The 16319-nt window shown below is 37.8% G+C and overlaps 1 protein-coding gene across 1 annotated transcript in view; it reads left to right on the top strand.

Annotated features, from left to right (window-relative positions):
* The first annotated feature begins 561 nt into the window (after nucleotides 1-561).
* The window catches only part of FBXL4 (F-box and leucine rich repeat protein 4), a 69425-nt gene continuing 53667 nt past the window's right edge, over nucleotides 562-16319 (top strand). The window contains exon 1 of the mRNA XM_069487784.1: nucleotides 562-661. The gene's annotated coding sequence lies outside the window, so the exon portion shown is untranslated. The remainder of the gene's footprint in view (nucleotides 662-16319) is intronic.

The following is a 16319-nucleotide window of genomic DNA, read 5'->3' as shown; positions in this document are numbered from 1 at the left end:
TGGCTGAGGAAGGGAGACCGCCAGAGTAGCTTCTTCATCCGAGGTAATGGTCAGAGGCTTCCGAACGTTAGGAAGGATTTGTATCTGGGGCAGAAGAGGTTTGCAAACTTGGTGAATTATGTCTTCAGAGCCTTTTAACGTATCTTCCACTTTTCCTCTGCGGATCCTGGCCGCCCAGAATACCTATGCATCACCTGACCCGCCAAATCTGCACTAAGCCCTTAGTAAGACTACACTACAGATGCCAAGCTGGTGCTTGAAGGGATTATATTGCAGAGGGTTTGCAACCAACGCCTGCCAGGGAGTAACTGGGCCATTTACAAGTGCACCTCCGGAGCTAGGAAGCCAGCAGGAAGCTCCTCCCCCTCCCCCCCCCGGCCTAGGAGAGGGCCGTCCAGACGCCCTCAAGCACCTCCAGCAGGAACAGCGCCCGGCCTCCTTCCTGGCCCCGCCCCTCCCCTAGCCCCGCCCCCAGCCCCGCCCCCGTCGCGCCTCGGCTCCACAGGCCCCGCCCCTCCTCGCAGCCGCTGCGTCTTCCTTCCGGGTCGCGCTGGGCCGGGCTCGCCGCCGCGGTGCCGCAGCGCGAGAGTCCGGGAGCCGCCCCCGCGCCGCCTGGTCGCTGGTGAAGCCCGCGGCGTGCGCCTCTCCCGGACCCTGCAGGGTACGGCCCTTCCTTTACTTCTCTCTCCTGAGGGTCTCCGTCTTCTTCCTCGGCGCTGGGGCCGGGCTGGGGCGGCGCGCCCCGCCTGCGGAGCCTGGGCGCGGGGCACAGGCTTCCGCCGCCCGCCCCTCCCCCGCCCGCGCTGCGCTTGCGAGGCTTGCTGGGGACCCTGCAAACTGCTTCTGTGCTTCGGGCGCTATTTCTCTGCCCGGGTTTGTCTGCAGGGCGTGAGGCGTAGCCCCGACGTGTGCGCTGCGCAGGGTTGTTTACATACCGGGATTTGTCCAGATCCGCGCGCTGCGCTCATCTGGCCGCCACGGGTTGGCCACTTGCCCTCCTGTGTACTTGTTGCTCCTGTGCTTGCTGCCCTGACTTCCCTCTGACATCCGATGATTTTTGCCTATCCAGGCCCATGTTGTCTTTCTTCAGGACTGCCACAAGATGCTTGGCCACAACCTTATTTCAGTGTTTAGGGGTGCTGCTAGGGTGCGAGATGACCATCCCCTTGGCCTCCTTGTCAATATGTTTGCAACAGGGGTGGTTTTGGATTTCTTGGTTTCACAAATGATGATTGCCACAAAGCTTTGAGATACATAAACAAATTGAAATACAGCATACAAATAATTAGAAAGTTAAGATGGGCTAAACCTCTGGTCAAGTAGTTGCCTTTGCAGGATACTGAGTGTGGCTTTATGCCCTGGAGGGCTCATTACTACCAGGTGCTGCTTGTTCTCGTCTGTTTAAAGACAAGCTGCCCTTTCTGCTTCTTAAGTACCCTTCTCGTTTTATTAAGTTCGGAATATAGGCACATTACTTTCCTTCAGGCTCACTTCATGCTTCTGTAGTACGTATTTTGTACCTGTTGGTTGAGTAGAGGGAGACTATACAGACAGATCAATGCTTCTTATCATGCTTTATCAAATATTAAGTTCTTGGGTGAAAGGGTCAGCGTACTTGTCTTTCTAGTGGCAATGTGTATCACTGTAAGTTTCATTGAATTGGATTCTTTTTTCCACACTTCCCGAGTACTAACTTCTTTTTTTTTTAAATGCTGACCCAAATTTTGGCTTTTCTGAACCCTGCTTTTTCATATTCTTCCCTTCTGTTACTTACTTGAAAATCAGAGAGGTTAGGTCAATGTAAGATGGTTAATTTCTTTTACTTACACCATGATGCAATAATGCAATTACAGTCCTAGGTACAGTGGTATCTTAAAATGTTAGTAACTGCTTTTTTATTTCCACATATGGTCAGTTAACGAAAACTGCCCCTTCTTTCTTTACTGTGTTAGTCTTATTGCCTCATCTTAATTTTGGTGTATTCAACATTCTCCATCTTAACTTCATGGATCTAACTTTGGTGTCCTTTCAGAAAGGCCTTTTGCCACATGTATAATATATAAATATCCACCTACGTTTTCTTCTGTTACTGTTAATGGTCTTATTCATATTTTAGTGTGAGATAGGAAGTAAGGTTTTAACTTTTTTTTGTTAATCAGTGACCGCATCATCATTTGTTGAATTCTGTTTTTCTCTGCTGATATAAGTATCGTAGGCCCTAATTTCTGTATATCCTTGGGACCCTCTGAACTATTATGCAGTGATCTCTGGCTTCCTTGCTGCTTCTATTATTCTAGCTTTACAGTGTGTTTTAATGTCTAGTGGTTTGAACAATGTTTGGCATATTGTAGACATTACTAAATATTTTTGAAATTAACACATTTAGTGGGGGCAAGTCAGTTTCCTTTCTTTACCTCTTGCTCCCCTCCCTGCTTTTAAAGTTTCTTGCCTGTTCTTGAAATTAATTTTTTTAAGCTTGCTTTTTCCATGGTCAGTTGAGTCATTAACTGTTGCTAAATAAACTCCTGTTGTTCACTCAGAATTCACCACTCAAGTTGATCTTCAGAGTTGTTCGTAGAGAAGCAGCAGCCTAATTCAAAGTCTTTCTGTCTTTTGACTTTGCGTTGTGTCTTAGTGTAGCGTTGTCAGGTTTAGTCTTCTTCTGTGTTCTCGGTTCTTGGTGTGCTTTTGGCAGAAGAATGACCAGACACACCAAAATAAGGCAAGCATGAGGTGAGATTTATTGAGGGGGAGCAAGATAGGATTATAGAGCAAGGTAGAGGTTTACAGAGCAAGATATGCATCACAGATATCTGACAACCGGACCCCTTGTCATAGCAGAAAAAGAGAGTTTGGTTATGGGCTGGGTCTTGTTTTATGGTGTCCAGATAGGCTCCCCATGATTCAGACATCACCACGAAACCACTCTGGACAGCTGGGAGTTGCATGACCTGAGTCTCTCTATGCATGCGGGTTGTTCTAGGTCACTTTCTGGGCTCTGTTGTACCTATGCTGCTTGGCCTGTGGGCTAGAGGGTCTTCTGCATTCTTTTGTAGCTGGCGTGCTAAGTTCTGATTGGCAAATTCATAGGGTGTTCCCTCCTACCCCAGGTATGGCAGTCGCTTGGGAAAGGACCAAGGAGGGGGGACTGGGGCCCATCCTTGTCCTTTTCCCAGTTGGGGCAGTTGCACCAAAGCAAGGCACCCACTTTCGTCCCTGTGAGACCTGGAATCCCTTGCTGTTTACCTAACAGTGTGTCTCTCTCCATCATCTATGATTTAGGACGTTTTGTAGCTGATTTCTGCAGCTCTAAGAGGTAAATGGCTGTAGATGTATTCCCTGGGACATCCTCATATCCATTTGTATTTTACCATTCCAGCTGGAGATCAAATATCAATTTTCAGATGTTGCTATAATAGAGACTTAAAAACTTTATTTGATCATAAAATAAATGTTTATGTTCTCTGCCAGGTGCTGTGGCTCACACCTATAGTCCTAGCACTTTAGGAGGCCAAGGTGGGAGGATTGCTTGATACCAGGAGTTCGACCCCATCTCTACAAAAAAAAAAAAAAAAAAAAAAAAAATGAGCCAGGTATGGTGGTGGGCACCTACAGTCCCAGCTGCGCAGGAGGCTGAGGCAGCAGGATGGAGCGAGCCTAGGAATTTAAGGTTGCACTGAGCTATGATGAGGCCACTGCACTCCAGCCTGGGCAACAGAGTGAGACTCTATCTTAAACAAAAAACAAACAAAACAAAAAAATGTTCTTTTAAAAAAATCAAGCAATACAGAAATAGCCAAAGGAGGAGGTGAAAGTGTTGTGTGCCCACGTACCCAGTAACTCTGTTCCACAAAGAGTATCACCATTTAATAATCTGTTCTCTCTCCTCCTAGATTTTAAAAAATATATGTTATAAGTCTACATTTGTTTCATGAATGCCAATGTACCATATGTAATTTTCTATAGCTTGTTAGTAATAATGAACATCTTTCTATGTCAGTGCATATAACATCATCTTTTTGAAAAGTCTTTTTAGTATTTTGTTGTAGAAATAACCCAAAATTTATTTAACCAGTCCTCTGTTGATATTTAGGCTATTCCAGATTTATTTTTCTTATAAACATAACTGCAGTGATCACTTTTGTATGTATATATTTGCATGTTTGTTTATTTCCTTAGTGTAAATACTTAGATGTGGAATTGCTGGGTCAAATGTTATATATACATTTTAAATTATGAGAGATTCTGCTATAGTACACTTCACAAAGGTTGCTGGTAAGAGGACATTTAGACACTGTGTAAGAATACTGCTTTTGCCATATCATTGCCAAGAATCATCAAGGGTCTGAGATAGTACCCTACTTGCAAGCTAACAGTTTCACGAATGCTGTCAGAAATCAAGACTCCTGGGTCAGAGACAAAGCACAACAGTACCAGTAGCCAGAGTATCATCTTCTTATGCTGATTCCTGGAACCCCAATTTCCACAGGGTGATGAGACCAGGGCTAGGTGACACTAGCACAGAAAATAGGTTGTCTTATAGGAGAGGACTCCTGAGTTTAGGGAACCTGAATCTTTCCTAGTGTACTTTGAGTAAAATTACCTGATCTTTACTATAGAAGGAGACATAATCTATATTTTCTTGGATAGTAAACAAACCTGCCCTCTGCTCCAGAGGGAGACCTCTCTTTATCTGTCAAGGCTGTTTGGTATATAAAGACAGGCCATTAATCCCTCTGCTTATAAGACTTCTAGAAATTTGAGAGACCTGTGAAGTACTATAACAGTAACTGCTAAGATGATATCATTTTTTACATTTAGTCATTTAATGGATGAAAAATGCTACTTTATTACTGTTTTAATACTGCATTTCCTTATTGATGGAGTTGACTATATGTTAGTTGGTCATTTGTACTTTTAACTGATCATATTCTTTGCTTAGTTTCATGTTGAAGTGTTCCTCTTAGTGATTTGTAATAGTTGTTTATGTATGGTGGCTATTAACAACTTGGTACACCATTTGGTATTTTCTCATAGTTTCTTCTTTTTTGTAAGATTGGTTCTGGGAGCTTTTGCTGTAGAAATCTTTAATATTTATGTTGCCAGTTTTGTTCTTCTTTTTCTTTATGGCTTGTGGGTTTCCACCCCAAGATTATTAAAATACTCTGTATACATCTTTTATTGTATATTTTTTGTAACATATTTAGATTTTTAAGTTTATTTTTCCAAATTGCTAGACATTTTCCCGAAACATTTATGTTGATAAGCTGTCCTTTCACTGTTGTTTTGGTTTGACCATTTATTATAACATACTATATCCTTATTTGTTGTTTTCTCAAAACTGACAAATCAGTAAGCAAAGTATGTTAGTTCCCTACTGAGACTATGATTTTGGTTAAATTCATCCTTAAACACTACTATGTGTAATTTTTCTTAGTGAATTTTATCTTAAAAAATATGAAATATCTAAATATCTTTTTTTGCCCTGTTTAATGACTTTTTGCTCTGGAGTTTACATTGTCTAATAGTATTCTTGACTTTCTGTCAGTTTTGTGTTAACCTGATAGATCTTTATTTCCCATATGTTTATTTTCAGTCATTCTACATTATTTTGCTTTACTTGCCTTTCATAACATCAAACATTATACAGCTAGACTTTTGTTTCTCCCTCCATTCTTCCTCCCTTCCCATTTGGAAGATTGTCTTTTTCTGTTTTGCATTTAAAAAAACTTTTTTGAAAGATACTTATAGATTCACATGAAATTGTAAGAAGTAATACAGAGAGATCTAGATCCTGTGTACACTTCATCCAGTTTCCTCCTTATATCTTGTATAACTATAGTACCATATTACACTCAGGAAATTGACACTGATACAGTCTACAGACCTTACTAAGATTTCACCAGTTTTACATGTACTGCTGTGTGTGTGTGTGTGTGTGTGTGTGTGTGTTTATGTTTCTTTCTAGGCAATTTTATGTAGATTCCTGTGACCACCACCAAAGTCAAAATACATAATAGTTCTATCACAAGGATACGTTATGCAAAAGTGTTTATCTTTAATAGGAAAATTTAACCTAGTCATATTTACTTTGTTTTTTCCCCCCTCTTCTGCAGTCTTGGAAATTATAACACCATGTATAACTGATTCTTTGTTACTGACATTCTTTCCCTTCCTTCCCTACATTCTTGGTTTAATTGATTTGATTTCTTTTTTATATTACTTCTGGGTTTTCTTTCCCCCCAACCATTCTTTTAACTTTTACCAGTACTGTAACTGTAATTATTTAGATTTAACTATGAGGTCACTGGTTACTTGAATGTAAGTAACCTTTTCTAAAGTATTTATTTAATTCTTTTTCTTTTGTTTCTTTTCTTTTTTTTTTACTGAAATCCATTCTTGAGTAATTCTTTTAGGAAGAGTTATGGGAAGTATACTTGCATGTCCAGAAATATTTTTCATTTTGTTGTTTTTCAATGTGAATAGGAGTTTGAGTCAGTTTTTTTCCTTTAGAATTTCTAAAATATTACATTATCTGCTAGCATTTCCTTGAATTTCAATCAACTTCAGTCGCTTCTTGAATTCATCTTATATAAATATTAGATTTCTCACATTTGTGCTCTAGGTCACTTATCATTTTCCTTATTTTAATTTTCAATTAATTTCAGTCACATTTTAGTTTCTAAGAACATTTCTATCATTTTTTTAAATTAGCTTTTATTTTTTAATCTATAACCTGTTCACATTAAACATAATAATTGTTTTTTAACTGTTCTTCTAATTTTGACATTAACTTTTATTTGATGCCATTTGCTATAATTATTGCCTGACTTGTTTTCCTGTGTTTAAAATGGCTAATTACATTATAGACATATAAACGTAAATCTGCATTGACTATTTGTTTCTGGTCTGAAATCCTTCTGAAGTCATGAAGGTCACTTAGTCTCTGGAGAGGTAGTTTGCCAAGGCAAGATGAGTAGTTGGGGCTCTGTGAGCAGTCTTTGCCCTGGGCAGAATGAATGGGCAGGACATGCCAGCTAGTAGATATCTTTAAGGATGTGCTGGTTAGAAACGGACAAATAAGCTGTGGTGCACATAATAAACAAGCCAATACCAGGGTATCAAATCTCTAGCTCGACTCATTTTGGTCCAAAACAAAGACTGAAAATGAAACCACTCAGAACTATCACCCTAAAAATTCCTTTCTGTGGCCCCTTTATGGTCATTGTAGTTAACCTCTGCTACCTCCCCTAACTCCCAGGCACATTGATCTGTTTGCCTTGCATATGATTTTGCCTTTTCCAGCATATTATATAAGTAAAATCATAAAATATGTAGCCTTTGCATTAGGCTTCTGTCACTTAGCAAAATAAATTTTAAGATTCATCTATATTATCACCTGGGTTGTTAGTTCATTCCATTTTTTTTGCTGAGTAGTAATTCACTGTATGGATGTACCACTGTTTATTCATTCACCTGTTAAAGACAACTTGGATGTTTCCAGGTTGGAATTATGAATAAATCTGCTATAATCACTTGAGTGCAGATTTTTGTTTGAATGTAAGTTTTCAGTACACTTGGGTAAATACCTAAGAGTGGGATTGCTGAATGGTTTGGTAAGGGTATATGAACATTAAACTGCCAAACTGTTTTTCAAAGTGGCTATACTGTTTTGCATTCCCACTAGAAATGTTTGCAGCATCTAATTTGGTATCATCCTAAAATGTGATTAATCTGTAATTAATTCTTCCCAGAGCTAAGACATTAAATACTATCTTTCCCAGGGTTTACCCTTTTGAAACTGTGCTTGATACTACTCTTCAGTAAAATGTGTGCCAGGACACACACACAAATATAAAAGAAAAAAGTAAATTGGACTTAAAATCTTTTAAACATACTACCAAGTAAATGAAAAGTCAGGCACAGATGAGGAAAAAATACTTCCAAAATATTTATGTGACAAAAAGTTTGTATCTAGAATGTATAAAGAACTCTTATAACTCATTAATAAAAAAAAACCTAGGTTAAAAAATGAGCAAAATAGACATTGCACTAAAGAAGATACAAATGACAAGCACATGAAATGGTACTCCATGTTATTAATAGAGAAATGCAAATTAAGGTATATTACTACCTACCCACTAGAATGGATAAAGACTGACAATATTAACTATTGGTGAGGATTTGGAGCAACTGGAACTCTCATAGTTTGCTGGTGAAAATGTAAAATGCTACAGCCACTTTGGAGGCAGTTTGGTACTGGAAACAACCCAAATGTAAATCAGCAGGTGAATGGATATATCAATATGGTTGACCCTGGAACAACACGGACTTGAACTGTGCCAGTCCACTTATACGCAGATTTTTTTCAGTAACTATAGGAAGAGTTCTTGGAGTTTTGCAGAAAGTTGAATAAACTCACTAGACAAACCACATAGCTTAGAGACTTGAAAAAAATTTAAAAAGGTGTGTCATGAATACATAAAATATATGTGGATACTAGTCTGTTTTATCATTTACCACCATAGAATGTATACAAATACATAAAAAGTTAAAATTTATCAAAACTTATGCACAAAATATATGGTACCATCTGTAACCAAGAGAAATATAAATGTAAAGATGCACATTGAATCAAAACTGCATAAAATTGGCTATTGTACATACTGTACTAGTGTAATAATTTTGTAGCCACCTTCTGTTGCTGTTGTGGCTACCTCAGGTGTTACAGGTATCTGTCTCTGACCTCAGGGTGTTCAGTAAAACAAACAAACAAAAAAACTCAAAAAATACTGTGTGATGCTAATCATCTCTGCATGAGCAATTTGTCCTAATAAATTGCATGTTGCAATGAAAAGTGATCTCTAGTAGTTCTTATGTATTTTTCATTGTATTTAGTGCAATACCATAAACCTTGAATAACGCCGTGAAACCTATAGGAAGTGCTGCTAGTAATGCTGAAAGTGCTCCCACGGAGCAGAAAAAAGTCATGACATTACAACAAAAAGTTGAATTGCTTGATATGGTAGCTTGTGGTCTGCCTCTGCAGTTGCCTGCCATTTCAAGATAAATGAATCCAGTGTAAGGACCATTGTAAAAAAAAAAAAAAAAAATTTGTGAAGCCATTGCTGCAGCTACACCAGGAGGTACTTTTTCTAAAATTTTTTCTTTTTATCTCATTGAAAATGCAGCTTTTATGTAGTTCAGGATTGCTATAAGAAAGGCATACCTATAGATTAACATAATTTGAAAAAAAGCAAAGTCATTTGACAATTTAAAACAAAGATGAAAAATCTAAGGCTGGAAAATTTAATGCCAGCAAAGGATGGTTTGACAATTTTAGAAAGGTTTGGCTTAAAAAAGTCAAGATAATAGAAGTAGCTTCTGCCAACCAAGAGGCAGCAGGCAAGTTCGCAGATACCAATAAGAAAATCATTGAGGGCCGGGCACGGTGGTTTCTACCCGTAATATCAGCACTTTGGAAGGCCAAGAAGGGAGGTTCGCTTGAGGCCAGGGGTTTGAGTTTACAGTGAACTATGATTATGCCACTGCACTTCATCCTGGATGACAGAGTGAGATCTTGTCTGTGAAAAAAATTTTTTAAGAATATTGAAGAGAAAAGGTATCTACCTGAACAGGTTTTTAATGCATTTGGAAGTGCCCTACTCTGGAAAAAAATGCCCCAAAGGACATTTATCAGTAGGGAAGAGAAATGAGACCAGGAGTTAAGTAAGGAAGGATTTAATGCTAACTTTACTGTTTTGTGCAAATGCAGTCGGGTTTATGATCAGAGCTTCCCTTATCTGTAAAGCTGCTAACACCCAAACCCTGAAGAGAAAAGATAAATACCAACTGCCATTTTTTTGGTTGTACAACAAGAAGGCCTGGACAATGAGAACACTTTTTATGGATTGGTTTCATTGATGCTCTGTCCCTTAAGCCAGGAAGTATCTTGCTAGTAAGGGAGTGCCTTTATAAAGTTCTTTTGATATTGGATAATGCCCCTGGGCACCCAGAACTTCGTGAGTTTAACACTGAAAGCATCGAAGTGTTCTACTTGCTCCCAAACATAGTGTCTCTCATTCAGCCTCTAGATTAGGGTGTCATAAGGACCTTTAAGGCTCATTACATATAGTACTTATGGAAGGGATTGTCAACTCCATGGACAAGAACTTCAATAGAAAGAATATCATGAAAGTCTAGAAGGATTACACCATTGAAGATGACCATTGCTGTTAAAGGAAGCTGTGAAAGCCATCAAGCCTGAAGCAAAGTCCTGCTGGAGAAAACTGTCTCCAGATGTACATGACTTGATAGGATTTATGACAGAGTCAGTTGAGGAAATCATGAAAGAGCTTGTGAGTATGGCACAAAAGGTGGGGGAGTGAAGGGTTTCTATATATAAATCTTGGAGAAATCCAAGAGCTAATAGACACCACACCAGAGGAATTAACAGAAGGTAACTTAATGGAAATGAGTGTTTCTACACCAGTGCCAGACGATGAGGAAGCAGTGCCAGAAAACAAATTGACATCAGACAATCTGGCAAAAAGGTTTTGATTATTCAAGACTGCTTTTGACTTCTTTTATAACATAGACCCTTCTGTGATATGGACCCTAGAACAAATGCAAATGGTGGAAGAAGGATTGGTATTTTATAGAAACATTTTTATAGAAATGAAAAAGCAGAAAAGTACCAAGTGTGCCTGCCTCTCCTGCCTACTCTTCTACCTCCTCCACCTCCCACCTATGCCACTCCTGTAAGAATACATTGTTTAATACATATACAAACTGTGTTGATTGACTATGTTATCAGTAAGGCTTCCTGTCAATGGTAAGCTATTAATGGTTAAGTTTTTGGAGAGTCAAAAGTTATACTTGGATTTTCAACTGCACAGGGCGGTGGTGGGGTCGGTGCCTCTTTCCCCTACATTGTTCACGGGTCAACTGTGTGGTGGAATACAATGTAGAATAAAAGGGAATGAACTGATAACACATAGCAACATGGGCAAATCTCAAAGATATACTGAGCAAAATAAGCTAGACTCAAAAAAGTCATTTGATTCTTGAACAACTTGAAGGTTGCAGCACCAACCTCTCACACAGTTAAAAATCCACGTATAACTTTTGACTCCTCAAAAACTTAACTAGCCAATAGTTAATAGTTAGGTCTACTGTTGACTGAAAGCCTTGTGGATAACAGTTGATTAACATACATTTTGTATGTTGTATACTATCTACTGTATTCTTACACTAAGCTAAAGAAAAAAATATTAAGAAAATCTTAAGAGAAAATACATTTATTGTTTATTAAGTGGAAGAGGATCATCATAAAGGTGTTCATTCTCATCTTCACATTGAGTAGGCTGAGGAGGAGGAGGGGTTGGAGGCAGAGGAGGTGTTAATCTTGCTGTTTTAGGGGTGACAGAGGCAGAAGAAAACCCACATATAAGTGTACCTGCCAGTTTAAACCTATGTTGTTCAAGGACCAACTGTATGTATGATTTCACTTACATGTAACTCTGGAATAAAGGGCAATCTGGTTTATGGTGACAGAAAGCAGATCGGTTTTTTGCCTGATGCAGGATGTGAATGAGTGATTGATTGGAAAGGGGCACCAGGGAAACTTGGGCTAATGGAAGTATTCTATACCTTGATTTTGGTGGTGGTTACATTGGTGAAAGTCTTTGTCGAAATTTGTCAAACTGTATACTTACAATGGGGTACATTTTTGGAATGCAAATTATACCCCAAAGTTAATTTAACAATATTATACCATTTCAGTTAATTACTCTTTTAGCTATAATAGCTAGCTATGACAGACCTATGATATTGTACTTGGATTTTTGTTAGGATTACTGTAAATCTACTATATTTTTCTTAGGTAAAATGTTCTTTATGTTAATGTACAAAAATGTTGCAGTTTTACATTATATGGTTTTAATAGTTAGAGCTATCATTTTTCTTTAGTAAGTCCATTAAAATTATCCTTAATCAGACATCTCTCAATTTTAATATTTTAGTTAATATACATTATGTATGTGCTAAAGGTTTAGGGTTATTCTAAATTCACAGTTCTTCTCATTCAGATGGTTTATTCTTACCCATCATTAAATAATGAAGAAAAAGGTGAGAATACAGATAATATAGCACAGTGGTATCTGTACCTAAGATGCTTTGTATTGTCATACCTGTACAATTAGAAACATGTCCTTCCTTCACTTTGTGAAATAGTACCTTGAGCAGGAAGAAGTTTTCCAGGTTCACTGTATCAGAAAAATTACCATTCCACTCATCTACAGCTCTGCTTTATTTTTTTGATTCCTCTGATTCCTTCTTCTGCTTTTCTTGCTACTAAAAATTGATTATGAAATATTTCAGAAGTTTAGATCTGCCTGTTAAAGTCTAGGAAAGAGGAGAAAGAACACATTCTACAGAACTAACCATTATCAATTACTAGCCTAAATTGGTTTTAAATCTTAGCCCTTGTTTTCTAATAAATTCGTTGCTAGTCTGACTTCTTGGGTACCTCTTGCTTAATTTCTGCCGTTTGTTCATTAACTCAGCAGAAATTTGTGAAGAGCCTACTGTGTTCCAGACTTTTTGTGTTACTTCCTTGCATTTTTGAGGGATACCTTGATTTGTGGAAGAAAGAGAAGTACTTTTATCTCTGGTTTTTAAGATTTTTCCTCTACCTTTAGTTTTTTTCTCTTCCTGGCTAATTCCCCTGCTTTCTCCCTTTGCATCATTTGCCTGGATTTTCAAGAAGCTTTGAAGCTGGATGGGAGTCTCTATTCTCCCTGTTGAACCACTTGGTTCAGTTAAGAACTGCACGTATTTATTCTACATTGAGGCCTTATTGATTAAAAAATGTAATCATAATAGAAATGTTCTAACTGGAGAAGAATTTATTTAGAGGAAGAGACAAGCACATAAAGTCTTAAAATAATATCCCCAGCATTCTCCATATGACACTGTTACATTTTATGTTAGTTTTAAGCACATAGTACAATTAGAATGTCAATAATTATGATGGATAAAAAAGGGATGCTTTTGCTAACACTCCTTCAATAGCACATCTAATACCAGAACAATATTAACCTGTCTTTCTACCCTTGCTCTTGTATTGTTGCCACTCTTGGCCTCTTTTCTCTTAGCTCATCCCTTTTTTAAGAGATAACCCAAGCTAACTTAGGTAAAGGATAACTTATCTAAGAAAAAAAAGTTAACTTTTTCATTCATAGTTTTTCCACTTCTCCATAATCAACCTTAAGTTTTAACATAGATTTGGAGTGTTAAGAAAAAAATATCATTGTGTTTGAGAAAATAGCTTTCTTTTACCTTTCCAATCATCTCTTTCATGAATCTTTCTTTAATTTCAATCAGAGTTTCTTTGTGGCCAGAGTCAAGTCTCTCTTATGTATTCATGGGCTGCTTTTGTACTAACAGAAGTTACCATTTTCTTCGTTCTCTTTGAAAAGTAAAATTTCAATATGTATACTATTCCTTCTTGGATGGCTTCAAAGAAGTTCATACATTTGAATCTTACCTATTGTGTTTCAGTTTTTATTATCTATTTCCCCCCCTCTTTTTCTCTGTATCAAGATATGGAACATTTTTTGCTTCATTTTTTTGGTTTACATGTACCTTATCTTGAAGCCTCACTGGTTTCATTTCTGTGTTTAATTCTCTTATGCCGTCTATCTATTCTGCCCATCTTTATAAAACAACAAATGTTTATTGAGCAAATGTTGGCATGCATTAGGCCCTAAGGGTCTAGTTATAATTAAGACACATTCTCTGAACTTGAGGAATTCATAGTCTATCGGGGAAGAGAAGTATCTTAGCATGTAAGAAATAGCAAATATGTAACATGTAAGAGCAAACGAAGAGTGGGTGGTGGATGAAGTCTGAACCTGGCCTTGAAGGATGAGTAAGAGGGTGCCAACCAGAGGAAGAGAGAGGGCACGCTATGGCCGCCTATCCTCAGTTGAAGACTTGAAGATGCTGAGATGTGGCAGCACAAGTGCTGATAAGGGCATAGTAGAGCCTCTGGTGGGTCTACAGCAATGGTGGTAGGTGTGAAAGTGAAACGGATGGGGGGAAGTCAGGGGCAGAGGTAAGCGGAATGTTCTTACATACCATGTTATTGAAATGGCAGCCTTCCTTTAATGGTGCCTCTTGATATATGAGAAGAATAAGGAGGAAGAAAACCCAATGGAGACTGAGGAGAAGTTACTAGAGAGGCAAGAGGGTGTATAAGACCACATATTGGTGTAGAAGCCTAGAGGGGGCCGGTCAGAAAAGAGGTCTGAACTTGAGGAATTCATAGTCTATCGGGGAAGAGAAATATCTTAGCATGTAAGAAATAGCAAATATGTAACATGTAAGAGCAAAGGGAGAGTGGGTGGTGGATGAAGTCTGAACCTGACCTTGAAGGATGAGTAAGAAGGTGCCAACCGAGGAATTCCTATTCCAAAATAGGAATTTTGAATGCTACACCAAATTCGGATATAATTCCACTCCTTTCTGGATTGATATTTTCCATCATTTCCCTGTTTTGATTTCTAGATTTAACCATAAAAGTCCTTTCCTCAAAATAGTATCTCTTGATCAGTTGCAGCAGGATTCAGAAATGAGAAACATTTAAGATTTGGCCTTTTTTCTTCATTTATTACCACATTGCTCATTCTGTTCTATTTTGGTTCTATGCTGCAAAACTGTCAGCACCCTCTTTTTTCCTATCACTTCATTGACATGCCTCTGTGGGCTATTTTACCAGTAAGTATTGTGTTATAGCTTGGCTTCTATATATGGCTGTGCCTTATTGCCTGTCATTTTTGTCTCTTTCCATGTTTTTTTTACTTTAAGTTGAGAATCCTCTTTTGAGTTTTAAACTTGTGCTCCATATTGTTTCATCACACTGTGAACCTAGCCTTTCTGTTGTCTTGGCTCTAGTTCGTTCTGATTGCTCCTTTTGTTATTTTTTGACGAGTCTTTTTCCGTCCTCCTCTTCCCTCTGCTGAAGCACAAGCCCCGCTTCTCGGCAGCTCCTGCCATCCTGCTTCTCTCCGCCTCATCGACTCCCCATCTCACTTCAAATCTCAGTAGTAAACATATGTTCTCCCTTGTCTATACCTCTTAATTTCTCTTTTCCACTGTTATTGCTTTCTCTGTAATTGTATTATTTAACTTTGTTAAGCATTTTATAATATGGAAGATGTGGTTGAAAATAAAGTTGTATTATAATAAAATCATGTCGTATAAAGCAAGTTGTTTCCCAGGGAGTATGAAAGTCTCAAGATACAGTTAAAATGGGTATGGTTTTGTATTCCTTGATTGTGCTAGTGGAAATGTTCAGTGTGTTGTAGAGAATTTCTTGCCTCATAATTATTGTTAATAAGAGATTGGATTAAGCAACAAATAAAATGAAGTTTATCCTATTTCTAATTCTGACTTCTTGTTAAACAGAAAATAATACTTTTATATGTTGTGAGAGTCTTTAAAATTAAAGTAGCATGTCCCTTCGATAGCTCAGCTGGTAGAGCGGAGGACTGTAGATAAAATTAAAGTAGCCTTTTGAATGAACTAAAAAAGAAAATCTCTCCCAAAAGGTACATTTTATAATCACCCTTTTGGACAAAGTTAGTGTTCTAGACTAATATTTATTAATTTATACCTGGTGGGAAAAAGCATTTTGTCTTTGACTCCCATTCTCATAAAATAGAGTTATTGTATCTTTTACACTTGGTTCATTGCCCATTGGGATATTCATTGGTTGTCACAAATTGCCTCCATGCCTTGGCAAAAGTCCAGACAGTGCATGGACAATTTGGACTTCTGCATTGGTTGTTGCTACCCACATGAGTCCTGAGACAACGGCTCCATTCCCTTTTTCAGCTTCATTTCCCAGGGAAAAGTGGAGGGAGCTATCCTTTCTTCTCCATATGTTCTTCCCCACCCCTAAAATACTTTTATGTGTCATCTTAGTAGATTGGAAAGGAATTTAGAATCAATGAAGGACATTAGCAATGGGTTTGTACATTTATCTTTTTTGTTTCTATGTTTATCTTCAAAAACAGGTTTTAACTTCTATAACATTTTTAGAATGGCACTGCTGGAAAAAGAATAAATATATTTGCTTTTTCAGTGTATCATAACTTTGCTTTTCCTTCTTTCAAAAATTTCTTTTGTAATTTTTAGCTTTATTTCACAAAAAATTAACTCAATATTATTTTTATCCATAGTTGGAAAAAAAACAAAGCATTCGTTTTACATTTCTGTACTGAAAAAATTTGAACATATAACACATATATTTA

The sequence above is a fragment of the Eulemur rufifrons genome, chromosome 15 (assembly GCF_041146395.1).
Source record: "Eulemur rufifrons isolate Redbay chromosome 15, OSU_ERuf_1, whole genome shotgun sequence".
NCBI lineage: Eukaryota > Metazoa > Chordata > Mammalia > Primates > Lemuridae > Eulemur > Eulemur rufifrons.
This window is presented reverse-complemented; position numbering and strand designations above follow the sequence as displayed.